General features: G+C 35.3%; 1 protein-coding gene across 11 annotated transcripts in view; it reads right to left on the bottom strand.

The window, feature by feature from the left end:
• The window catches only part of TBC1D5 (TBC1 domain family member 5), a 541,949-nt gene that overhangs the window by 499,333 nt on the left and 16,114 nt on the right, over positions 1–26,502 (bottom strand). For 3 of the 11 annotated variants that reach the window (XM_086674227.1, XM_086674228.1, XM_086674226.1), the window contains exon 1: positions 21,505–21,680. The exons of the other annotated variants lie outside the window; for them this stretch is intronic. The gene's annotated coding sequence lies outside the window, so the exon portion shown is untranslated. Of the gene's footprint in view, positions 1–21,504; positions 21,681–26,502 lie in introns of those variants that run through there. 11 annotated transcript variants of the gene reach the window in all.

The following is a 26,502-nucleotide window of genomic DNA, read 5'->3' as shown; positions in this document are numbered from 1 at the left end:
TCAAAAGCTGATGTGACAGCTCCAAATATTGGGGATCAAGTTCCTTCCATCTTTTTGCTCTACCACATGTTGTTTCTATTCCAAGTTGCCTCATACTCCAAGAGGACTATGGGCACTCTAGCTAATACTAATAGATCCACATTGCAGGCAGCAGAAAGAAGGAAAGGGAAAAAATGCCCACCCTGCTCCCTTCTAACTCTCATGCTTTATTTCAGCCTACAGCTTATAAACCATAGCTTTGTCTTTTGGCCATGCCTAACCATTTGGGAGGATAGGAAATGTAGTCTCCAACATTGGTAACAATGCCCAGCTATAATACTGGTATTCTTCTTACTAAGGAAGACAGGTAAAATGAATTTTGCAGGAGAAATTGTAAGACACAGACTACAGTGGAGGTTATGACTCTTCAAAGAAAATGAGAGATGCACTCTAAATTTCTCATTAGCATGGTTCACTGCAAATTATAGGTGCACGTATATACGTGTGTATGTGTAAAAGAAAACCTAAATGTTTAACATTATGTAAATGTCGACAATGAGATACCACCTCACACCAGTCAGAATGGCTAAAATTAACAACTCAGACAATGACAGATGTTGGTGAGGATGTAGATAAAGAGGAACCCTTTTGCACTGCTGATGGGAATGCAAACTGGTGCAGCCACTCTGGAAAACAGTATGGAGGTTTCACAAAAAATTAATAATAGAACTACCCTCCGACTCAGCAATTGCACTACTAGGTATTTATCCAAAGGATACAGGTATGATGTTTCGAAGGGGCACATGCACCCCAATGTTTATAGCAGTGTGCTATCCATCAACAGATGAATGGATAAAGAAGATGTGGTGTATATATATAATATATATAAATTTTATATAAATATATAAAATTATATAAAAAATAATAAAATATTTTATACATATAATATATATAAATATATATATTACTACTCAGCAATAAAAAAGAATGAAATCTTACCATATGCAACAACATGGATGGAACTAGAGTGTATTATGCTAAGCAAAATTACAGAAAGACAAATATCATATGACTCAATCATATGTGGAATTTAAGATAAAAAACAGATGAGCATAAGGGAAGGGAAGCAAAAATAATATAAAAACAGGGAGGGGGACAAAACATAGACTCTTACATATAGAAAAAACTGAGGGTTGCTGGAGGGGTTGTGGGTAGGGGCATGGGCTAAATGGGCAAGGGGCATTAAGAAGGATCCTTGTTGGAACGAGCACACTGGGTGTTATATGTAGGGCTTGAATCACTGGATTCTACTCCTGAAATCATTATTGCACTATATGCTAAGTAACCTGGATGTAAATTTTAAAAAAACAAATAAATAAATAAAATAAAATAAAAATGCTAAGTAAATGTTGAAATTAACTTAGGGATAATCTCAGTACAGAATGCTATGTGGTCACTAAATATGACACTTTAGAATTTTACTGATATGGAAAAGTGTTCATAATATTAAATGAAGAACATGCTATAAAACATTTCATATAAAATAATCTCTATTTTCAGGGCACCTGGGTGGCTCAGTCAGTTGAGGGTCCGGCTTCGGCTCAGGTCATGATCTCACAGCTCATGAGTCTGAGCGCCACATCAGGCTCTGTGCTGACAGCTCAGAGCCTGGAGTCTGCTTCGGATTCTGTGTCCCTTTCTCACTCTGCCCCTCCCTTGCTCATACTGTCTTACTCTCTCTCTCTCTCTCAAGAATAAATAAAAAACAGTAAAAAATATTTTTAAAAAATAATAATCTCATTCTATATAAACATAGATACATACTAACACATACATATATGTATGCACAGTATATATTTATACTCATACATAGTACATCATGTATCTATATCTAGAGAGAGGCTGAGACCATGTAAAATTCATGAGAATGGAATTAACCTAAATGGTAACAGTGGTTTAAGCTTTGGGAAACATAACTAATTTTCATTTTTCTACAATGAACACATACTATACTTATAATTATTTTTCATGAAGATTTTGGCCTAGCTGAGGAAAAGCACCTTATAAAAGTATTTAGATTCAAAATTCGATTTATACTTTTACTTACAATATGCTGATAATAAAAAAAAAAAGTGGGGGGAAATCTATAACTGAGCTGTATCTTTCCCATCTGGGGCAAAACTTGTAGGTTTCTCTGTGGTTGGGAGTAAGAAGCTAACCTATCTGGGCCCCATTTGTTTTCAACTTACAAACATTCACATATCACATTTGTCAGCTTTATTCAAGTCACTCCTAGCCAGATGCTACATCCATCATTCTTAACAATTTACTCCGACATATTGATTACTTTGTTCATATCACTCTGTAGAACTAATCATTCATACTTCAAACTTCTACAAATCCTACCATCTTCTATATTTCTGAATTTTTTCTATTCTACTGTACATTTTTCTGGGTACTTATATATTGCATACATCTAAAAGAAATTATATCTTTCTTGTATCTTTACAACTATCTTGCATCGCCTTGAATCTTCCAGAGCTATTACTAGGTATACATACAATTGTTACATTGGAATTAACTCTATTTGTAAGTCTCATAATTTGGGATGCCTGGAAGTTCTGCACACTTTCTAGAGTGATTCAATTTCCTAAGCCCCCACTACTACCATATAAAACTAGAAAAAACGGAAAAAGGCAAGCAATTGATATATTTAAAACTACTAACATGTATATTGGATTGACCAAAACAGCAAGCAAACATATCGTCCCCACGCTCTAGAACTTGGGGGAAATAAGACAAACACACACACGCACACACACAGAGCAGGGAGGAAGAGAAAAAAATTCAGAGACAAATGTATAATCCAGACAAAATGTACTACCAAAAATCCAAACGGTAAAAGTCACAGGCACAGATAATCAGACAAGGCTCCTCAAATGAGACCAAATTAATATAGGGCTAAAACAGTGGGTCTCAAACATAGGAGACGTCATCCCCTACAAAGCACATGTGGCAATGTCTGGAAACTCTTTCATTTATCACAAATGGAAGGTATTATTTGCATCTAATGGGCAGAGGCCAGGGATGCTGCTAACATCCTACAATGCACAGGATAGCCCCCACAGAAATGAATTATTCAGCCCAAAATGTCAACACTGCTAGAAGAAGCAGTTGGAGTCAAAATAAGAGATAGCATTTAAGCAGGATGGAATGACATGAGTAAAAGAATGATAGCTACAATATACGATGTCTTTAATAAACCAGAATATGACTAGTGAAAGAATGGGGGGGGGGGGCAGGGACAAGATTAGAAAACATAACTAGGCATAGACTGTGATGGGCCCACACAATAAGTCTGACAGACCAAGGAGATAAAGAAAAATGCCTATTATAATAACAAAAACATAAGACAGCTGAGGCGCAAAATAGCAACATACTTGATAAGAGACAAAATTGTAGATAGATGTAGACACTGATTTCCAGCAGTATGGCAGACTAGATTATCTTGATACTGTTATATATCACTTTTTAAAGTTAGTAGAAAAATCTATTTTAATGAATTGCTTAGCTAGCAAGAAAGTACAGTATTCACCTAAGCTATAAACAAAATAAACGTAGAATAAGCAAACCCAGAAAATAGCTTTTATCTTGATAGTAGGTGTCGCACTGCAGAAACTGGGCTTACATCCTGATGGCTCCACAGGCTCAGGAGACAGACTCTAAAAGTCTATCAAAAGGAAACCCTACATAAAGCTGTTACTCTGAAGGGCTATACCCTCATGTTAATAGCACCACAAAGATCTCCCTCCTGTTACCCTTTACAGTCATACCCACCCTTGGCCCCCACCATCCCTAACCCCTGGCAACCTCTAATCTCTCTGATCATCTCTAATTCTGTTATTGCAAGAATGTTTTATCAATTCTCTTGACACTGTAACCACAAAGTATAACCTTCACAAAGGTTCTCAGGATACACTCATGCTACTTGTAAAACCCAATAAACCTCATATGACAATGTTATTTAAAGTACTCTTAAATTGTTAGTACCCCGAGGCATCTGGGGGAAGAAGCATAGGCAAATTATTGGTGAAAGAAAGTAACTTCAATCCAGGCCTCAAAGGATCCACCAACTTTCAAAAACAACTCTACTCAAATTTTTAAAAAAGTCACAAAACATACAAGGAAACTAGACACATGAATGAATCAGCACAAACAAAAGACAGCAGGATTAGACTACAGATTCTTCAATTATTGAAAAGATTATACAATAAGGATGTTCCAAGCAATAGAAAAGCTTAAAATACATGTATGAGTTAAATAAATCCTCGAGAAATAAAAAACACAGGTTTTAATTTAGGGTAAAGTTAAATAGTAGACTCAATACAAATAAAGAATCACAAAGACTTTTAAAACCTATGTAAAAATTCAGTTCAGAGAGACGAAGAAAGAAAATATGTAAGAGCAACTAAGAAAAACAAAGAATAGAGTAAGAAGGCCTAACAAAATAATTCTGAAACCATCTGTGATGAAGAACCATTTTTCAAATTTTTAATCCACTGCAGACAAAAGCTATAAAATGTAATAAAAGTAAATTTGTTTTTTTAAAAAACTTGTACTTAGATATCATAGTAATAATCAAGTTGTTATTAAAAGTTTCTGAATGGTTACTCTGAATTTTTGTCCTTAATTCATCACAGACCAATGAAATCAGTTTGCAGACCAACACTGACCTGAAAAGCACATTTGAAGTAGCAACGCTCTGAAACACAAATAGATCAACATTAGAAAAGAATTTAAAAGAGAAAAGAGTAGAGGTAACACTGGAACAGATAATGGTTGAAAATTTCCCAACCTAAGTAAAGACACAGTTGGACAATCTAAGATGCAAGAAAAAAACAAATAATAAACATAATAAACAGGTAAACATGCGGTTACCTCGTTATCAGTGCAAAGGCTACAGCCACCACAATAACACAATTCCAGACTTGCATTTTCTATCATCGTTTTTAAAAAACTAACGACTTGGCTAGATGTGCTCTAGTAGAGACAAATGGTCTCCGTAAAGAAAGTTATTGAGACCAGGTTTTAACAGCTAATGATTTCCTTTCCCACTGGAAACATTCTGGCCATACTTTCACTAAACACTAAACTCTGTCCATGCTGCCACTCATACTAAATTGTGTTTGGTTTATTTAGAGCTATTTTTAATGTAACAAAAAAACACAAAACAACAATAAATATTCTTGTATCTTTAGAGTCTTAAAATATTTTCAATTATACTGAAATGAACAGGATTCCAATTTCCATTACCTGTCTTTTTCAATGTGAGGTGAGCTACAAAATACTTCAGCATACTTTACCTATCGAATCCTCTAAGCACAACAGATTCTTTTATTTCTAAACACAGTTCATTTAAAAGACACTGCTCAGACATCTAGCAGAAATCAAATGGAAATTCAAACCTACCTGAAAAAAAGAAATTATACCTCCTGAGGAAGAATCATAACTACTATTTGTGTAAGTGTTTGGTCATGTTTTCAAATGCTTGACACACATCTAATTGAAGCATCCCAATAACCTGATGGGATCCTGGTTTCACAGAACAGATATAATAAAGGCTAAGAGCTTAGAAAGTCAAAAAACCTGTTGAACGGCATCAAAAAACACAAGGAAAGACATGTAAATTAAATGTAACAATATAAGGAGAAAAAGATACCCAAAATCTAACCAATGGCTACTTCTTCGCATCATACCCCATCACATGCAATTGAAAGGACAATCACTTGGCACATGTATCAAATAAACTAAATGAAGTGATATACTAACCTATTTGATTCTGTATCACGAAATTCAAACAATTTATCAAGATTTTTAAAAATTCACTGCTTATTGAATCTTAAGGTTCTTATGGTGCTACATCTAAGGATATGGGAAAAAATTTTAATAGAAAACTGGGCTAAGCAGTTAAAACATCCATCAGGTAAAAGTGAGTAAAGGCTGAGAAAGGCAGAAACTGTCAGATCATCTCAAAAACCTCAGCAGTAAGGTCCTTAAATAAAATTTTTTTCCAAACTATTCCATAGGTATACAGATTCAAAGTTAATGCCTGAGCTGATAAAAGATACCAAACACCTTAACTTTCTAGTTTAGAATAAAGATGGATTTAAGCTGGAAATTTATGATGAATTTTTTAATGCATTATTTCAACCAGACACAATAGTCAGACCGTAAGAATATTTGGCCTTATAATGTAAAATTCTGACAACCCACCCCAAGTTTAACTAATCACCAATCCATTCCAATACAAAGAAAAATGAAATACTCCGTGGTGCCTTTTGAGTTTTTATTCAAACTTATAATTAAATTTGTGTGTATTCTTCTCAGCTTCTTCAAGTCTTCTTCGTGGAGAGAAAAAGGCAGACTTTAAAAACATACATACAGGGGCGCCTGGGTGGCTCAGTCGGTTAAACGGCCGACTTCAGCTCAGGTCATGATCTCGCGGTCCGTGAGTTCGAGCCCCGCGTCGGGCTCCGTGCTGACAGCTCAGAGCCTGGAGCCTGTTTCAGATTCTGTGTCTCCCTCTCTCTGACCCTCCCCTGTTCATGCTCTGTCTCTCTCTGTCTCAAAAATAAATAAACGTTAAAAAAAAAAATTAAAAACATACATACATACATATACATATCCAGACATAAAAATGTTCCCATAATTGTAAGCTTCTCACTGGTACTTCCTGATCGTTACTTAAAACATAAAAGTGAACAAGTAAATAAATTTTTAAGGTAATACTAAAAATCAATGTTCTTTTAAAATACATTATTAAGGGGCGCCTGGGTGGCTCAGTCAGTTAAGTGTCCGACTTCAGCTCAGGTCATGATCTCAGTTTGTGGGTGTGAGCCCCACATCAGGCTCTGCACTGACTGTGTAAAGCCTGCTCAGGATTCATTCATTCTCCCTCCCTCCCTCCCTCTCTCTCTCTCTCTCCAAAATAAATAAAAATAAAATAAAATAATAAAATATATTATTAAGTAAAAGCAAATTGCAAAGATCTTTCTATGGCATCCATTAAAACAAGCCACAAAGCCAAAATTCTTCATCATAAACATTTGTAAATGGCTTAAAATTGGGGGGAAATAAAGGTTAGTACTTTTCACTTCTTGAGCTTACAACAGGGACACTCTAGTAACTAAAATCACTGACATCTAAAGATTAATATCCTAAGTCAGAGAATCAAAAGCTTTCCCACCAAAACACCTCTAATAAGCACCTCAACAGGCAAAAAATTCACATACATGGGGATCTGGGAACAGAGGCCAAAACTGCTAACAGTTATCATTAGTTTTCTTCAGCAAGTATTATCTTAAAATAATTATGTTAATTCTTTCCCATTCCATAATATCTTAGCTCGAAAAGAATGCACCATGTTTGTCCTACTTCCTCACTAGAAAGGGTACATACAGTTAAGGGTCACTCTTCTGCTCAAACCAGAACCTCATGCCTCTGTTCAGCGGAGCACAGATTTTATACACGAAGAAAGCTAATTCTAATAAATTTCTGGGTTTAATCAGCTATTCTTTTCCATAAACACTAAATCCACCAAAGAATTAACTCTACCTTTACACACACACCACTAGTAAGTTGTTCTTTTAAAATTTTTTAACCAACGCTTATTGCTTGAATAGTTCAGCCTTAAAACGTATCACATATTATAGGAAAATAATTGGTAACCATGTTATAGCCAACTCTTTCTTCAGTAATTAAGGAATAACTCTAGCATTAAATTGCAAATATTAGCAAGAAAATCAAATGGAGATAGTTCATGCCTTGTTCTCACCTAATTATGAAAATTATCTAAAAAGGTTATATGACTTATTTCAAATTCTATATAGTTAGAAGTTATAACTATTCATAATTATACATTTGAGCTTAAATTATCTTAAATTAAATATTCTGAATTTAAATTATCTTTATGAATTTTATAATTAAGCCAGTCTTATCATTTGTATTAAATCCTTTAACAAAAAAATTATATCTAATCTGAAATTTTAAGAACTATTTTTTAAAACAGTCATTAATTTTCAGTCACCGTTTGATTGGACTGCCATTTACATATAAAGAAATACAGGGTAGTATTTTTGCATTTAAGTTCTAACAAAGGTAAATAAAAATCATTAACTAAAGGTTATTTTAAGTTTTTAAATTTAATTAGTGGGTTTCCTAAACTTCTGGATAATTTTTGGTAAATGCTTTTTGTTTAAAATTATAAACTTCCACATAATTATAAATGCAATTTTAATCTAAGTTTTTTAATTTGGCATAATTTAAATTCAAAGGTATCGTGAATAGTTATTATGACATTTAATTACACTGTGTTTGAGACATTTATTTTTATATCACTTTAAGAAAAAAATCACAGGTCATGCCCTATCTCTACTCTACTATCAATAGATTTTATCACACATGAAAATTGATCCTTATGTTCCAAATATATATACATATATATATATATATATATATATATATATATATATATATATAGGGTATGACATTATATCCATTTTCTCTCTTCAATAACATTTACAAAAATTGTCACAGTGAACTTAGTCAAAAAATGTGAGTTAAGATTTTAAAGTACATTTTATGGGTAAAGTTCCTAGAATCCTTAGATATCTAAATTTAATTTCCTGAATAGTTACTGAAAGATTAAACTACTATAATCAAACACTTTTACAACAATAAAAAAAATTAATTCAACAAAATGTCCACATAGGAGAAATATTTTACGTTTCTGCCAAAAGCCCAATTATTTCGATACATGCCAATACACAAAAATCAGGTAAAACAAAATACATGTTGTGGGGAATTCTGTATGACAGCTTTTACTTTGATGAATTAAGCACAAATCTAGTGGTTAACGGCCATTAATACAGTTTCTCTACAACTATACACATAAGTTAAATAAAATAAACAATGAATACATAAAAGTAGTTCCACTTCTATCCAGAAGAAGCCAAGTTAACTTCCTGAGCAGAAAGAATTGAAAAAGGAACATGCTAAATAATATGAAACCTAAAGGCAGATAAAGCTGTAAATCGAATTCATTGGATAAGTTTTTGAGAAATTTGGGAACTATAAAATAAATTTATACACACACACACACACACACACATATATATATATACACACACACATATATATAACAAATATCTATGTTTCCCCAACCAGAATTTATAACAAATGACATTCACATTATGAATTCAAACTCACATAACTATGAACCTTTATTTGTTTCACTTTATGTGCATTTATTAAAGAACAAGCAGAGATAAAATTAAAGTCCACTGTTCATCATTCCCAGTGCTATTTCCTTCTTCTTACCTCTTTATTAGCAACCACTGTCATGAGATTGACATACAGCCTCCTAATTCATTTTCTACATTTTTATCTACATATTTAAGTGAGTCGTGTTTTGTATATTTTTTTCAATTTTCATAAATGGTATCATAGTGAAAATACTTGGTTTTTCATTCAACATTATCTTTGAGATCTAAATATAGATATACTTCATTCCTTTCAACTATTACGACGTACTGAATCACAGGCGCATACTACATTTTATTTATCCATCATCCACCAACGGACATTTAGATTGTTTCTAATTTTGCACTATCACAATGCTTTAATGAATATCCTTGAACAAATCTCCATGTTCATACATAATACCACGTGAGCTTTGTTCTCCAAAGTAAGGTTTCTCAACCTCAGCACTACTGACATTTTTGGAAGGAGTAATTCTCTATTGTGGAGGTCTGTCCTGTGAACTGTAGGACATTTGGCAGCATCCTTGATCTCTACTCACTAGATGCCTCCCCAGATGTGACAATCAAAACCATCTCCAGGCATTGCCAAATGTCCCTTGAAAGGTAAAAATGCCCTGGTTGAGAATCACTGTTCTAAGGTATAGTTGAAAGTAGAATTTTTGGGTTATATATATATTTTCCATTTTACTGAATACTGCACAACTGTTCTCTAAACAGCCATATCAACTTACACTCCCACCAGCATATAATACCTCTGATTTCCAAATATCCTTGCCAAAACTTGATAATGTGTACCAATTTAAATCTTTCCAGCAAAATAAATCATTAATTTCCCAAAAGGAGACTGCCACTGCAACTATTAACTTCAAGAAAAAAGGTTCACAGATGCCACTTCCAAGAAATCATAACTAAAAACCCTAACCTTAAATGGGGGAACTGACTTACATTATAGCCCCTTCTCATTTTATTTTGTCTCTTTTCTGCTAAGTGAATTTTTCTTGACCAAGTTAACTTTATAGTGTTAGTTTTCTAGAAGCTTCAAAATTATGATCCTTGGTCCACATTTCTTAAAACTTTTGGGGTGCCTGGGTGGCGCAGTCAGTTAAGCGTCCGACTTCAGCCAGGTCACGATCTCGCGGTCCGTGAGTTCGAGCCCCGTGTCAGGCTCTGGGCTGATGGCTCGGAGCCTGGAGCCTGTTTCCGATTCTGTGTCTCCCTCTCTCTCTGCCCCTCCCCCGTTCATGCTCTGTCTCTCTCTGTCCCAAAGATAAATAAAAAACGTTGGAAAAAAAAACAAAAACAAAAACAAAAACTTTCAATACCATACAGAGTTTTAAATAACTGACTTTAAGTATTTCAATTGGTGTCCTCACTTGTGAAAGGTTCCTCACTCTAACACTTCTAAATTGATCATCTCTACATATAAAAGTAGGCTAGAGATATACAAGTGGACATTCACGATGGAAATATCTTTTACCAAATACCCAATCTGTAAAGGAATCTACTCAGCAATTGATTCTAAAACTAGAAATCAGACTGAATCAAGACAGTGGACTAAACACAGGTTGTAGCTTCCCACCTCATAGCAAATCTACAGAAATTAGATCTGAAATACGTGGTTCCTGATTGACAACCCCCTGTAAATATCAACTGTAATTCTTGCTCATCAGTTCTATCAGTTCTGCATTGTTTTTTAATATAAATTCTACTCTGGGGTAAGCAATCTTGTATGGATTCCTCTTAGTGGAACCAAAAGAACCTTGTCTAAGACAGCAGCATAATGAAACGATGATTCCACTGATAACGATTCCAACCCTGACCAGACTGAACACTCAGGAGGTAGACCAGAAACTAAAAGGAATACCAGAAAGATAGAAAACAAATTTTACCTTAAGTAAAAACAACAAAAACAACAAAAAAAAACCCAAAACACTATATTTGCTGCAAAATACAGAAGTTTCTCTGAGAATAGTACAAAAGCTAGGATATTTGAAGCTAGGGGAGTCTGAAGGCTATCATCAGCACAAAGACTCAGAATATCAGGCATCAGGGACCTCCACACTGCTCGCCCCCATACCCCAAGGCCAAGCAGCCAGTAAGAGATAAGAGAGGTATCTGTGTGTCTTCTCCCACCCACCTGCCCTCCAAAAAGGAGGAGTATGGACCCTTGGTAAAAACCAGTTTGTAGAAGATGGGAACCCAACCTAAAAAATATGTAACTCAACATTTTACTATTGAAGGTTTCTGAGAAAAAATGATCAAATTAATGTTTTAGGAAGATTAATCCAGTATTATTTAACAAGGATGAACAAAGAAGAGGGAAGAACACAGACAGGAAAGCCAGTCAGGAAACGGTACAGGTAAGTAAGAACCTGAAATCCAAGAACTTAACAGAAAACATAGATTAACCTAGACATACTGATTTAAGAACAGAAAGAACCTGTTGAACAATTTGATGTTATGAGAGAGAAAAAGATAAAGACTGCTTCATTCATTTATTTTCAGAAAATGCTTACTATAAGTTTTATTACAATATCCCTAGCACTTAGCATTATTAAATCAATCTGAGATAAGTCAAAAGTAACCCTTAAGATTTGGGGCTTGAAGGACACCTGGGTGCTTCAGTCGGTTTGAGTGTCTAACTTCGGCTCAGGTCATGATCTCACAGTTCAAGAGTTCAAGCCCCGCGCTGGGCTCTGTGCTGACAGTTCAGAGCCTGGAGCCTGCTTCCGATTCTGTGTCTCCCTCTCTCTCTTCCCCTCCCCTGCTCAAGCTTGCTCACTCTCTCTCTCTCTCTCAAAAGTAAGTAAAAATATTAAAACAATTTAAAAAAAAAAAGATTCGGGGCTTCAGAAAGTAGTATGAGGCAAATAACGAGCAAATTCTGGAGAGAACACTTGATTTTAAAAGACTAGTTGATTATTTCAGTTTTAGAAATGCTGAGTTTTTAGTTTTATTTTTATGTAAAAAAAACTTTTTGTACCAAATATATTTATAAAAGTTTTTACCTTTGTATGATGAGGTATTTGATATGTGCAAAGAATCTGATAAGAATGTATGTAAAATATACCATAAAGCACAAAAATAAAATGAATGATAAATTCATCTCTGATCTAAAAAGTAGAGTATGAACAGTATCTTTAAGTTCTTGTTGTGTTCATCCCGAATTTTAACCTGCCCCACATTCCACATAGGAAATCACTGTACTAAATTTTTACTTAATCATACCCTTACCTTTCCTTAGGGTTTTACCCTGTTTCTGTATCATTAAACACTATGTTTAGTTTTTAACTTGTTTGTACTTTCCGATTAAAAACAGCATCATACTATAAGGCATACCTTATTTTATTGTGCTTAGCTTTATTGTGCTTCACAGATACTGCCTTTTTTTTTCCCAACAAACTGAAGGTTTGTGGCAACCCTGCATCAAGCAAGTTTATCAGTACAATTTTCCCATCAGCTGCTCACTTCATGTCTCTGTCTCACACTTTTGGTAATTCTCGCAATATTTCAAATTTTTTCATAATTATATTTATTATGGTGATCTATGATCAGTGATTATGACTCAATGAAAGGTCAGATGATGGTTGGCATTTTTTAGCACTAAAGTATTTTTTAATTAAAATATGTACTTTTTTTGGACATGATACTACACATTTAATAGACTAAGTGTAAACTTTTATAAATAAGCACTGAGAAGTCAAAAAATTCATCTGACATGCTTTCTTGCAATATTTGCTTACTGAAGAGATCTGGAACCAAACAGGCAATACCTCCACGGAATATCTGTATACGTGTTTTCCAGTGAAGACACTATTTTTTCACTATATACGATTCTACGATAATCAATGTGGGTATATGGGGCTATAGGTCATTCATCTGTGGTATTCTGTAACACTTCAATATGCTACTGTATGAACACTTTTAATGTACATCACAACTTCCTCACCCCTTCTCCTGCTGATGTGTATTTGACTGTTTCTAAGTTCATGCTATTATAAATAATGTTTCTAACAAATCACTCTTGAACACCTCTCCTGTTACACACATCCAAGAATTTTTCTTACATAACCAGAAGAGAGATTTTGTCACAGGTTACATGCACGTTCAATTTTAAAGACAATGCTAAATTATTTTCACTTTATTTTTTTTAACGTTTTATTTATTTTTGAGTGACAGAGACAGAGTGCAAGCGAGGGAGGGGCAGAGAGAGAGGGAGACACAGAATCTGAAGCAGGCTACGGGCTCAGAGCCATCAGCACAGAGCCCAGCACAGGGCTCAAACTCACAAACCCGTGGGATCATGACCTGAGCTGAAGTCAGATGTTTAACTGACTGAGCCACCCAGGTGCCCCTCATTATTTTCAAAGAAGAGTTATTTAAGTTAGAAAGCCAGTACACCAAAGAACATAAGCAATGTAAAACACATGCCTAATTAAATTTGAATCACAGGTAAGCACTCAAATCCACATTAAAAATAATCATCACCATTCTGTTATTCTGTAATGCCCAGAATTACAAGTTAAAATTATATAAGCATCACACAGGAAACTGTCTCCTCATTCCCTTCTGTTTGCTCAGTGGATATTTTCATCACAATACGTCATTCTCTTAGATGAGGTTTTCTGGGTGGCAATAATAAAAACCTATACAAAGGTACTTAGCCCTAAGTGGAAACTTTTATTAAATAAAGGTATCTCACAGAACTGATAAGCAGGAATTACAGTGGGAGCTGGAAATCAGGAACTACAAAAATGTCAAGAATTAAAGGTATTCTAACCCTCTGGAACAAAACTGCCTCGCAAAGGTGAGAGATAGTTTGTCCCTGACAGTGGACTTCATTTTGCTCTTCACACACCAGTCCCCTCTGCCGTTTCTCTGTGACCATAGGCTAACCTTAGTTGTTCATGCCCCAGTTACACATTTTTCTAGAAGAAAAGACCAAAAGAATCTGTATCTTTGCCTTCTAACAATTCCAAGTTGTTGAAAAACTGCTTAGCCTCATTTTGCAAAGGGGTCTACCTACAGTCCCAACAGCTATATGTACTGGGAATATCAGGATCCTGCTCTTAACAAACACAGCTCTAGAGACCTACTGTTAAAGCAAAGGCAGCAATTCTCAGATGAGGGCCTAGGATGAGCAGATAACATAGAAAGCATCTACAACAACAACCAAGGGAAAAAAGTGACAAGTAAAATGGATTGTAACTATGAGAAACATAACCGTTAATTCCACACAACTCATGGACTCCTGTAATCAGCATTCAAAAGTCAAACATATAAATACCCAATGCTCATTCTGATAGGAAATACCAGCAGTTTGCTCTCTCATTTTTCTCTGTCTGCCCCTTAAGTATAGTTTACAACTATGATACCAAAAGCACAAGTAACAAAAGGAAAAATATGAACATCACTAAAACTTAAAACTTTTGTGCTTCAAAGTACAACTCAACACTTCAACAAAGTGAAAAGACACCCACAGAATAAGAGAAAATGTTTCTAAATCATTTGTATAATAAGGGACTTGTATCTAGAATATATAAAGAACCTTAAAATTCAATAGAAAGACAACCCAGTTTAAAACTAGGCAAACGATCTAAATAAACAAATCTCCAAAGAAGATACACAAATGCCCAATAAACACCAAGGGGTGCCTGAGCTGCCCAGTCAGTTAAGCATCCAACTTTGGCTCAGGTCATGATCTCATGGTTCAGGAGTTTGAGCACTGCATCAGGCTCTCTGCTGTCAGTACAGTGCCTGCTTTGGGTCCTCTGTCCTCATCTCTCTCCCTGTCCCTCCCCCTCTCAAAAACAAATAAGCATTTTTTTAATGCCCAATAAACACCTAAAAAGATGCTCAACATCATTAGACATCAGAAAATTACAAGTCAAAACCACAATGAAAAATAAAATCAGCAAAATGGCAACGTAGGGAGCTTCAAGTTCTCTCACCTGACAGAAACATCAACAAACAAGCAATAAATGCCACAACCAACTTTGTTAAACTATGGAAAACAGGTAAAGGTGTACAACAACTAAGCAAATGACAAATCAAGAAAGAGACAATTTCAAAACCTGGCAGAGCAGCAACCTTAGTCTATGGTCCCAGTATGGAATCCTGGTCCCAGAGACAGAACAGACTTTATTCACAAATTTGTGTGAATATCTGGTCTCACCTTCTGGGGGCTACCTGAAGGGCTGATGCAAGCTGCTCATTTCTGTTTCACCTAACTCAGAACTCTAGCTAGAAAACCAATAGTCATCTGAAAACAGAGCAAGAAGAACCACCTAAAAATGCTTGGAACAAAAGTTACTATCTAAGCACATAATAAATCACCTAAAGCACAGTAGCAAAAGATTTCTTTGACAAATTAAGAGTACAGATGGAAATGTGAAGACTATATGCATGCCCACAACAGTACACATGCTCAGAAAAAACCTGAGATCCCTAAACTTCCACCTTGGACTGACCACTGGGCTCAGTGCAAGCCTGGCTAAGTGAAGGACTGCCCCAACACAGAATTGGGAAAGGTATTCATTCTTCTATATGTTTGTTCAGAATATTTTAGCTTTTGTTTTAGTTGCTGGTATTCAAGGCAGTCTCTGTCAAAACACTGGCCGAACACAAGCTAAGGAACAAAGAATTTACCATACATGACAAGGAATAAAGTCCTTGCCACCCCCCCCCAAAAAAAGTGGTTTGAGAAAAAAAAAATCACTTAAAAAAAATGGACTATTAGAGCCTTTAACAAACAAACAAAAAAACCTTAAGGGGAAAATACAAATGACAGAGTTTTCACATTATAATATTCATATACCCAGTTGCCAACTACAAACACAAATCACAAAGCATAGAAAGAAACAGGAAAATATGGCCCATCCAAAGGAAGAAAATTGACAAGAATATCCCTGAGAAAATCCCATATAAGATACTTACTAGAAAGGCCTTAAAACAAGTCTTAAATATATTCAAAAAGCTTAAACATGAAAAAGAACAAAAACAACTCAGAAAACCATGCATTAACAAAATTAGAGCATCGACAAAGAAACAGAAGTTACAAAAAGGAAGCAAGCAAATTCTAAAACTGAAAAGCAGAAGAACTGCAATGAAAAAACAGAAATCACTAGAGTGACTCAAGAGCAATTTCAGCAACAGAAGAAGAATCAGTGAGCTTGAATGTAGGACATCTGTAATTGAGTCTGGGAGAGAGAAAAAAAATGAAAAAAAGTGAACAGACCTAGGAGATACAGTGAGACACCATCAAGCAGACCAACATAGACAATACGGGAGTCTCAAGGGGAAGAGAAGGAAAGGAACAGAGTATTTGAAAAGGTCAAAACTCTTCCCACATTAGATGAAATCCATGAATCTACAAATCCAAGAAGCTCGATAAGTGCTAGGTAGGATAAACTCAGAGACCCACTCTAATAAAATTGTTGAAGCCCAAAGACAAAGAGAGAATCTTCAAAGTACCATGACAGAAGTGACTCATCACGTACAGGGAAGCCTCAATAAGATTAATGGCTCATTTCTCTTCAGAAACCATGCAGGCCAGAAGGCAGTGGAATGACAAGTTTAGGTACTGAAAGAAGAAACTCTGAGATGGTTCTTTTTATGTGTCAACGTGACTGAGCGTGTCTGAATACCCAGATATTTGGTGAAACATTATTCCAGATATGTCTGTGACAGTGTTTCTGGCTAAGGTTAATATTTGAATTGGTAGACTGAGTAAAGCAGGTTGCCCTCCATAACATGGGTAAGGCCTCATCCAGATAATCGAAGACGAACATTGAACAAAAAGGCTGAGTAAGAATGAACTCCTCCTGCCTGAGTGCTTTGAGCTGAGTCTTCAGTCTTTTCCTGACTTTGGAGTTGAACTGAAACACTGGCTCTCCTTAGATCTGGAGCCTGTCAATATTTACACTAAAACTTCTATCATTAGCAATCCTAGTTCTCAGGCCTTCAGACTCTGACAGGAACTACACCATTGGCTCTCTTGGGTCTCCAGCTTACTGACTGCAGATCTTGGGACTTCTCAGCCCCCCAAAATCACTAGAGACAATTCCTTATAATGCATGCCTAAGAAAATAATGTATGTGCATGCATGTATGCACACATACACTCTATTGGTTCTGGTTCTCTGGAAAACCCTGCCTAATACAACTGTCATCCAAGAATTTTGTATCTGCCAAAAATAACAGTATCCTTTAAAAATAACAGAGAAATTAAGACATTCCCAGATAAAACAAAAGTTAACACAGTTCACTACCACTAGACCCATCCTACAAGTAATGCTAAAGGGAGTTGTTTAGTCTAAATGAAAAACACTAGAAAGGAACTCAAAGCCATATGAATAAAGATCTCCAAGAAAGGTAAAACACAAATATAAAGACCACTATTATGGTACCTCTTACTTGTAGCCTCATTTTTTATTTCCTACAAAATTTAAAATACATTTTAAAAATTATAAATATGTTATTGGGATACAATGTATAAAGATGCATCCTGAAACAAAAACAACATAAAGCGTGGGAGAACAGAGGTATTATAGGCACAGGAATTTGTATGCCATTACAGTTAAGCTGGTATCAATTTGACCGAGACTGTTATAAATTTAGAATGCCAGAAGTCATCCTCACGGTAACCACAAAGAAATATCTAAAAATATATACACAAAGAAATAAGGAGGGAATCAAAACAATTCACTACAAAAATCAAGTAAACATAGAAAAAAAGACAGTAATGGAGAGGCAAAAATGGAATAAGACATTCAGGAAACACCTAACAAAATAGCAGAGGCACGTGCTTCTTTATCAGCAATTATTTTAAATGTGAACAAAAAAAAACATCCAACAGAACAGAAGAATAAACAGTTCTACAATAATAGTTGAAGATTTCAATCCACTACTTTCCATAATGGATAGAACATCCAGCAAGAAGATCAATAAGGAAAAAAGAGAACATAACCAACACTATAAACTAATTAGACTTAATAGGCACATATAAAACACTCTACAGAACAACAATATATTCATCCCATGTGCATATGAAAACATTCTCCAGGAAAGACTATACGTTATACCACAAAACAAGTCTCAATAATTTAAAAAGACTGAAATTATACAAAGGATCTTTTCTGACCACAATGGAATAAAGCTAGACATCAATTACAGAAGGAAATTTCATAAATATGTAGAAATTAATACATCCTAAACAACCAGTTGGTAACAGAAGAAATCGCAAGAGAAATCAGAAATTAGAGACAAACAGAAAAACAAAACATATCAAAACTTATACGATACATTGAGGTTGTGCTCAAATGAGTATTTATACCTGTAAATGCCTACATTAAGAGGAAAGATCTCAAATAAATAATCTAACTTTACACCTTGAGAACTGAGAAAAAGAAGAGCAAACTAAACCCAAAGCTATCAGAAGAAAGGAAATAATAATGATCAGAGATAAAATTAAGAAAACCATATAATCAACAAAACCAAGAACTATTCTTTGAGATCAATAAAATTGACAAACCTATGGCTAGAAAAAAAAAAAGACACAAATAACTAAAATCACAGATGAAAGTAGAAACATTACTATAGACCTCAGAGAAACAAAAAGGATAAGAAAATAATGTAAACAATTTTATGCCAACAAATTAGATAACCCAGAGGAATGGACAAATTGCTAGAAATATACAAATTACATAAACTGACTCAAGAAGAAAAAGAAAAATCTCAACTACCTAAACTACTAGAGATTGAATCGGTAATTAAAAACCTCCCAATAAAGAGAAGTCCAGGACCAGATGGCTTCACTAGTGAATTATACCTAACATTTAAAGAATTAACACCAATTCTTTTCAAACTCTTACAAAAAAATTAGTGAGAAGGGAACACTTCCCAACTCATTCTATGAAGCCAGTATTACTCTGACACCAAGGACAAAGGTTTCACATAAAAAGGAAACTATAGACCAATATCCTTTTGACTATAATCAGGAATGTCCAACAAAGTTCTAACAAGCTAAACCCAGTGGCATATTAAAAGGACTGTACATCATGACCAAGTAGAATTTATCCCAGGAATTCAAGGATGACTCAACATAACAAAAATCAGTCAATGTGATACACCTTAATAAAATGAAGGAAAAAAAGCACATGATCATCTCAACCGATGCAGAAAATGCACTTAACAATATTCAGACAACCCTTTCATTATAAAAACAGTTAGAAAATGAGGAATTAAGTGAACTTCCTCAACAGGATAAAGGGCACTTACCAAAAATCCACAGCTAACAGCATATTCATGGTGAAAGACTGAACCTTTTCTCCTTAAGATCAGGACAAAGACTAGGATGCCTATTTTTACTACTACAATTCAACAATGTACCCAAAGTTCTAGCCAGAGCAATGAGACAAGAAAATGTGAAAAATAAAAGGCACCCAAATTGGGAAGAAGTAAAACTATCTCTATTCACAAATGAAATGATCCTACGTTTATATAACAAAATTCCAAAGAATCCATAAGAAAGCCACTAGACCAAATAAACAATTTCTGCAAAGTTGCAGGTTACAAGATCAACATACAAAAATCAGTTGTGTTTTTATCTATCTTCAATGAATGACCCAAAAAGACAATTTAAAACGTTATTCTATTTACAAAACCAGCAAAAAGAATAAAATACCCAGAAATAAATTTAGCTAAGGGAAAGACTTACACACTGAAATTTAGAAAAGAATGCTAAAAGAAATTAGAGTTGACCTAAATAAGTGTTAAGATATTCTACACTCGTGGATAGGAAAACTTGATATTGCTAAGATATAAATACTATTCAAAGTGATCTACAGATTCAGTGCAATCTCTATCAAAATCCCAATAGCCCTTGTTGCAGAAATGGCAAAGCCTATGGCTAAACAACACGGAATTTATTTAGAGATGATGAAATGTTCTAAAAACTGACACCTGGGAGGCTCAGTCATTTGAGCATCCAACTCTTGATTTCAGCTCAGGTCATGATCCCCAGGTCATGGGATCAAGCCCCATGTTAGGCTCCATGCTGAATGTGCTGTCTGCTTAAGATTCTTTCTCTCTCCCCCTCTACCCCTTTTCCTCACTCACATGCCCTATAAATAAAATAAAAAATAAACAGCTGATTAAAAACTGATTGTAAGGGAGCCTGGGTAGCTCAGTTGGTTGAGCGTCCAATTCTTAATTTCAGTTCAATTCTTGATCTCACAGTTGGTGGAATCAAGCTCCACATCAGGCCTTGCCCTAACAGCACAGAGCCTGCTTGGGATTCTCTCTTTCTCTCTCCCCCAAAACACATAAATATTTTTTAAAAAATAGATTATAGTGATGGCTGAACAACTCTGAAAATCTTAAAGCCAATTGAGTCGTACACTTTTAAATAAGTGATTGAGATAGACTATACATGCCCAAAACAATTAAAATTGTTCAAATATATATACATACATATATATATACGCATGCATATATATACGTGTATATACATGCATATGTATATATATGCATGCATATATATACACATATGTATGTGTATATATACATATGTATGCATACATATGTGTATACATATATATTTCTCCTTCACTAATATTCTCCATTTACTCTCTTCATGGATCTCTAAAATGTATTCATTTATAACACTGTCTAGCTGGTATCTCCTAAATCTTTGCCATCAGCCCTGACCTTTCTCCTAAACTCAAGACCTAAATAACCACACTTCCGGCTGTATTCATGACAAGAGGAGTCATGTCAGTCACAAAGTTCAAATTGATTTTCAGACTTCAACACACTGTTTCAGCTAACAGGTCTTTTCCTCCCATACCAGTAATTCTGGTATCTCTCCGTCACCACCACCTACTCTACCCCCCACATTCAGTAACCAATTTCTGTCAGTTCTACCTCTGTAACATCTTTGCTTTCAACAAAGTCATTTTTTCAAAACACCATAATTTCCTTTCCTCCAATTCCTCTTCTCTCCAATATAGCAACATATTCCCAAATATCGGTCAAGAAATTCACAATGTAATATGTACCATACCTTCCCCTTTTAAAACCCTTCAATAGCTTCCCATTCACTACAGAATAAAATTCCCCTTCTCCACAGCTTTATCTACAAAACCTTTTATATGTCATTCTTGAACACTAAAAAACAAAAAAAACAAAAAACAAAAAACACTTACCATTACTTTAGCACATCATGGCTTTCTTGCCCAGGTGCTTTTTCTTAGAACTTCATTTGACTTAACTAAATTCCTCATCCTCCAAAACAGAGATGCCTTTATTATTCTCTCAAAATATACTTTTCTTCAAGTTTAAGATGTGATCAAATTATAGACATCTGTCAATGTTAGAAATGTTAAAATGTGGAAAAAAATATATGCCTTAGACACAGTAAAATACAATAAATATCTTCTTCCTCTTAATTTCCTCAATACAATGTTTGGATTTCATTAACTTACATCTCAGGCCTCATATTATGAATTAATGTCTGTTGACCACTTTAGATTACAGACTTCGTGATGACAAAAATTCTGTCTTGCTCATCTACGATACAGTAGCAATCCCATTAGAGTTTGAGTAAGACTACCCAGACCAGAGTGTGTAAAGAAAGAAAATAGCACTAATAACATCTATCTCACATTCATTATCAGAATAAATTACAGAATATACATTAAAATCAATGTGTAAAGTGGATCTTATTCAAATGCAGGATTTTGGTATTTTAAAAGATATATTTACTAAAATTAAATGTCACACTGCAAATCTGTCACTCTTCAATATCAGAAACTACATTAAGGAATACAGGAAATTTTTCTCAAGGAAATTTCTACAGGAAATTGCTTCATCCTATAATACTTCAGTAACAGAACAATCACCTGACTCTAGGAGAACAAAGCACTCCTCCAGCACTCCAAAGCAGACTAGTGAGTGTACAATTAGTGAATGTATCCTATGCCTGCTTCTAGAGAGCAGAGTCTGTGACTTATTCCTGTTTCTGGTCCTAGGATTCTCAAAAAGAACCAATAACAGAGTATCCAAAAAGGCATGCGTAGTTTGAAAACAAAACAACACTTCATCCATTTCTTTATTTTGAAAGTTGTATTAGTTTGAATTTTCAAACATAAAAGAAGGGTATATCAAAGTAGAGCATAGGCACTGACATGAAATGAATGACTAAGACATGAGGCTACCTTTGAGAGTTTCATGTCCATCACTCCTCTATTGCCTGGACCAGTAGAATATTCCGTTTTTCAGGTCTCCTACCTCTAGATCACACCCTCCTGAACCCAGCTTTTACACTTAGGGAAAATTACAGCAACAAAACAGCTAATCAGTCCACTTCACTACCCCTCCAACAGTTGCCTATCTGCTTGAGAATAAAAACAACCTGGCCTCTCCCAAGGCCCATTTTTTGAGCCAAACTTGAATCTCTAGCAAGTGACTGAAATTTCTTAAGCTCTTTCAAGCTTTTGAGCCTTTGCTCAAGCTTCTCCTTCCAGCAGCTTCCTTTCCCCTCCCTTGACCAATTCTGACCAATCATTTAAAACTCAGCTCAAGTTTCCCAACTCCTGAGAGCATTCCACAAACTACAAGCCTAGGTTAATGGCTCCTCCCTTGAGTTCCTACAGAAAAACATGTTCCCTATCTCTAACTTATCACACATCCTACTGAAATTTAAAAATTAAAAGTATCCTCTTAAAAAAAAGTTTCTTCCAGTAGACTCTGAGTACCACAAAACCAAGAACCAAGTGGTTTCCACTTTGTAGCTCATTTATCTGAACAGTGCCACTCAGTAAATGTCTTTACTAAACTGAAATACTGACCATAATGTTGGTTTCCAAGGAATTATTTCTTTCCACTGTAGAAACAAAGGAAGGAAGGAAGGAAGGAAGGAAGGAAGGAAGGAAGGAAGGAAGGAAGGAAGGAAGATAGAAAGAAGGGAGGGAGGGAGCTGAGAGGGTTTTTTGGTTAGGTTCTTCTGTCTGTTGGGGTTTTTGATTTGTTTGTTTTTTTCGCTAGGTCTTCTTAACAGCTAATACAACACAAGAGCACAGGTGTCTTGATGAATATCATAAACTAGCAACATAACTACATGTTTTCAGATCTATTCTCCAGGCTTACCCTGTACTGCTCTGTAGCACAGGCAACTCCATTTTCCAAGCAACATTGCCCTCTCGTTTCCAGGGAGATTTGGCCAGTGAGAGTGGTTAATGATTGATAGAAGGCAAAAGAGGAAGAAGCCAAGAGTATTTCTCCTCCATTCTTCCCACTCCCTGACACATCCTTGGCAGAAGCTTTGTCTCTTCCATAACTCCAGTTCCCTCCAGAAGTCCCGCCCCCTGACATCCCTGCCCCTATCACGAAGCCCCAGCTATGGCTCTAGCTCCCCTACAGGGCTCTGGCTTCAGAACTCTGACAACACCAGCTTTTCTCATCTTCCCCGAGTCCTAACAGCATCAGAGGCTTTGGATATTATTAATATCTGATTTGTCTCACAGTTCCGTTTGGTTTCTCAGCAATACCTGTACAACCAGTTCCTGAATTAACTCTCCTCTGTTGAAAGACCTACTGTGGTTAATGTATTCTGGATGAATCCTGTTTTTAAATGTCATTTAAAATAAAGCGTATCAAAAAGTGCAATACCTCAGCATACTAGAGCATAAAAACTTTTAATCTTGAAGAAAACTTATTACACAAAATTATTATTCTGAATACGGGGTGGCGAGGGTGGGGGGACAGGAGGGAACCATGCATTTAATTCTTAAAGATAAAGAAGCTAACATTTTATTCATACCAAAGTGCTCCTCAGTGGAATGAAGTCTTTCCTCAGCTGCAATGTTTGCCTGAATTAAGTCAATCACTTATAATAAAAATGTCACTATTTTTTTTTTTAATTTTTTTTTCAACGTTTATTTATTTTTGGGACAGAGAGAGACAGAGCATGAACGGGCGAGGGGCAGAGAGAGAGGAAGACACAGAATCGGAAACAGGCTCCAGGCTCTGAGCCATCAGCCCAGAGCCTGACGCGGGGCTCGAACTCACGGACCGCGAGATCGTGACCTGGCTGAAGTCGGACGCTTAACCGACTGCGCCACCCAGGTGCCCCAAAAATGTCACTTTTTAAAAACTTATTTGGTAGAGGAGAAAATTGGAAGGATTATGGGAGTTGGAGTCACTGCAGGCCAAGACATCTGTTCAGAGGGGGGGAAAAATGTTAAAGACCTCCTGTCAGTGACTTATCCAAATCCACAAAATTCAGTCCTTTTTCAAGACAAACCCAACTAATCAGTTAAAAGACATTCCTTTAACCATTCATCTTATATCCTAAATTTCTTAAAAGATCATAACGTGTTAAAGTGAAAAGAATCGCTTTAATATAAATAAGAGCATAAGCTGTAAATGGTTCAATATTAACAACTGACTATTACAGGACTTCTCAATTCCCCTATCATGTCATTACTACATGAAATCCTCCAAATAGAACTAGTCTAATAAAATAATTCAGTAATCATTCACCATCTATAAAATATTTCAGGAAATGAAACCCTTTTAGAGCACAGAGAACATCTATTATTTGGTTTTATTTTGTGAATAAAAATATTTCTTAATCATTGAAATAGTTTGTTCTGGATCCCACAGAAAAATATTAGACGATAATCCCCAAACTAAAGAAAAAATCAATTTAAGAGTACAGACTTTGGAAGAATGAGATAGTAAAGAGAGAAGGACCTCATGTTAACAACAAGAAGCACGTCCTGAGAAACCACACACTACTAGGCATTTTACATAAATCACCTCATTTTACTTAAAACCCTACAAGGCAATGTCACAGTGAGGAAATGGAAACCCAAAAAAGGTTACAGAGTTTTTCCAAGCAACTTGACCAGCAACTGGTAGAAGTAAAATTTGAGATCAGTCTTACCCGGCTCTAGAATCTGAGTCTCCTTTACTTTCTCTAGAACAGTATTTCCTGTGGGTGATTTCAAGCTAAAAATGAACCAGAGGGGGTGCCTGGGTGGCTCAGTCGGCTGAGCACCAACTTTTGATTTCGGCTCAGGTCATGACTGTAGGTTCCTGGGATTGAGGCCCACATCAGGCTCTGCACTGAGCAAGGAGCCTGGTTAAGATTCTCTCTCTTTCCCCCTCTGCCCCTCTCCCTGCTTGCACTCTCTAAAATTTAAAAAAAAAAAAAAAAAAAAAGTTAAAATTAAATAAATTTTTTTTAATTAAAAAAAAAATACATGAACCAGAGAATTACTTAAGGGGGGGGGGGTGCAAAATGACATGACAATCTCTAGCTAGTATTTTATTTTTTTTAATTTTTTTTCCTCTAGCTAGTATTTTAAATTGTATTTAATAATATCAAACTCTCCACATTTTTAACCTAAATAATACTCGTATAAATAAAAAGAGAGCCTTCCTTAGCATCAACTATGTGTCGAGATCTGCAAACAGATAAAAAAAAAAAACCTACCTAAAACAGTTCATAATTACCAATTAGTTTCTCATTGATACAAAAGCTCAAAAATGATTATCAACCTCTCAAAGTCACCATCCAACCTACTCCCCTAATTTTGTAATTATTTATCATCTTATGTGGATAGAATAACCTTGTTATTATTTGTCCTATTTGTCTGATTAATGTCTGAAAGTTTGGTGAAATCTGAGTTACTATCCTAGCCCCTCTGTGCAAACTTTGACATCTGCTTTCTAGCTATTATGCAGTCACCAATACCCTCTACGTGGATATTCCTTTCTAAAATACACCTGGCTCCACCAAGAGAATATCGTTTACATCACAATTCAGTACACATACACATGTTATACAACTGAAAAAAACATTTGATGACTACCATGTTTACACTCACTGTACACAATGCACCTGATATTTTCTAATTTATCTTAATCACAGGAGCAACCCACTAAAACAACCTCACAAATCACTAACATGCTACTAGAACACCACTCTAGAACCCAAACCCATTAAGAAAGTCCTGACACGACATGAAGATTTTTCCTTCCTCTTTCTTTCCAAACGAAAGGAGAAAAAAGTTAATGAGGAAAGAAAAATAAGGGTAAAAGGTACTATATGCCTCCAAAAGTTTTCCCTAAAAGTATAATGATTCTTGGGAATTATTTTTAACAACATACTCATATTTCATCATTATGGTAAAATA

Source organism: Puma concolor, chromosome C2, assembly GCF_028749965.1.
Source record: "Puma concolor isolate L17-30 chromosome C2, mPumCon1.1.hap2, whole genome shotgun sequence".
Lineage (NCBI taxonomy): Eukaryota > Metazoa > Chordata > Mammalia > Carnivora > Felidae > Puma > Puma concolor.
Note: the sequence above shows the minus strand (reverse complement) of the source record. Positions and strands in the feature narration are given on the sequence as shown.